This window comes from Globicephala melas, chromosome 7 (genome assembly GCF_963455315.2).
Source record: "Globicephala melas chromosome 7, mGloMel1.2, whole genome shotgun sequence".
In the NCBI taxonomy this organism is placed as follows: domain Eukaryota; kingdom Metazoa; phylum Chordata; class Mammalia; order Artiodactyla; family Delphinidae; genus Globicephala; species Globicephala melas.
The window spans coordinates 81,921,231-81,922,942 of record NC_083320.1 but is presented as its reverse complement, the minus strand read 5'-3'; the positions used below and the strand labels follow the sequence as shown (position 1 = coordinate 81,922,942).

General features: G+C 36.9%; 1 pseudogene; it reads left to right on the top strand.

Annotated features, from left to right (window-relative positions):
* The first annotated feature begins 776 nt into the window (after positions 1–776).
* LOC115849182 (large ribosomal subunit protein uL24 pseudogene) lies at positions 777–1,212 on the top strand (annotated as a pseudogene).
* Positions 1,213–1,712: the final 500 nt, after the last annotated feature.

Genomic DNA, 1,712 nt, shown 5'->3' with positions numbered 1-1,712 from the left:
AAGAATGCAAAATCTTGTATAAATTTAATATTTGTTAAATATTCACCACATATTCCCACCTTTTAAACCTGTGCCTGGCATAAAGACAGTGTACAACAAATATTTGATGAATGAATGAAATTATATATACATATATTTAGTTTTTAAACATAAATCCTTTCACAAAAATAAATAAGCATTAGAATACCTCAAATAAATTTTAAGAAATCTCATGTGTACAAAGTGTTACTCATGTGTTAGGCTCTGGGTAGTACTTTACAAGTGTGATGTCAGTGAATTTTCATAGCAGATCCTATGTGCAATCACATAAGACCTGTGGTCTTATGGTAATAAGACCAATTCTTATTACAACCAACTTACATGTGACATGTAATATAACTAGTTTAAGAAGTGAAAAATCAGTACATGGGGAATACACGTTCAGACCCTGACGTGTCTGACTCCAGAGGCCATTCTCTTCCTAATATGTCTAAAACATGCCTCTTTAAACTTAGAAAGAAAGTTACCACCAGCAACAGCAACAAAAAAGATTAAACCAAACCTTAATTTTAAAAGGGGCAACTAAATGCCTGACTAGGATTCCAAGTGTGTGAAAATTATAAATCCCAGCTTTTCAAAGGAAAAACATTGAGTAGGTCAGGCAAAAGGCTGACCAGAGATTAGAAAGGCAGAACTGCACACTCAAACAAATGAAGAGATTACAGTTAGAGAAACTTCTCTGAAAACTCCATCTTCTCTTCCCTGTTGTGGTCATTACCGAAGAAGCAACAGCCAAAATGAAGTTCAATCCCTTTGTGACTTGTGACCAGAGGAAGAACCATAAAAGCATTTCAACTCACTTTCCCACTTTCGCAGGAAGATTATGTCTTTCCCTGTTTCCAAAGAGCTGAGACAGAAGTACAATGTCCAACCCATGTCCATCTGAAAGGATGATGACGTTCAGGTTGTGTGAGGACACTACAAAGGTCAGAAAATTGGCAAAGCAGTTCAAGTTTACAGGAAGAAATGTATCATCTACACTGAACGTGTGCAGCAGGAGAAGCCAGTGGCACAACTGTCCGTGTGGGCATTCAACCCAGCAAGGTGATTATCAACAGGCTAAAAGTGAACAAAGGTTGCAAAAAGATCTCTGGATGAAAAGCCAAATCTTGCCAAGTAGGAGAGGAAAAGGGCTTAAAAAGGGAAGAAACAATTGAGAAGATGTGGGAATAAAGTAATTTATATACAATACCTGCTAAAATGAAAAAAAAAAAACCAACAACTCCCTAACCCTACCAGCTGCCCCATACTCCCACTGTGCAAAAGGATGAGAAATTGTTTCAAGTTCTTGCTTGTTGATTTGCTATCAGTTTGGGCCAAAAGACTGAGATAATCAAAGACTTCCAGGAATAAAATTAGGGACCTTTTTATTAAAGTGTTCTCTTAAAGTGTTTTGGTCAATCATAAAATAGTAGAGAAGGCCTTCCTTTGCCCTTTTGCTGGCCATGTGAAGAAACATGGGCTTATCTCTACCTCTGCCCTTCTCCAAGTCTTATTCTTTTCTCTGAAACATGCACTATGTTTGAAAACCACTATGTTTTAAAAATAATCCAGAAAAAAAGACAAAGAGAGGGTAAAAGTCATAGCACACCCCAGAGACAAGGAAATGTTCTTGAGAAGCATTTGCACATAGGTACCTGAAACTTTTCAAAACCACATCAATAAAAGAAAAG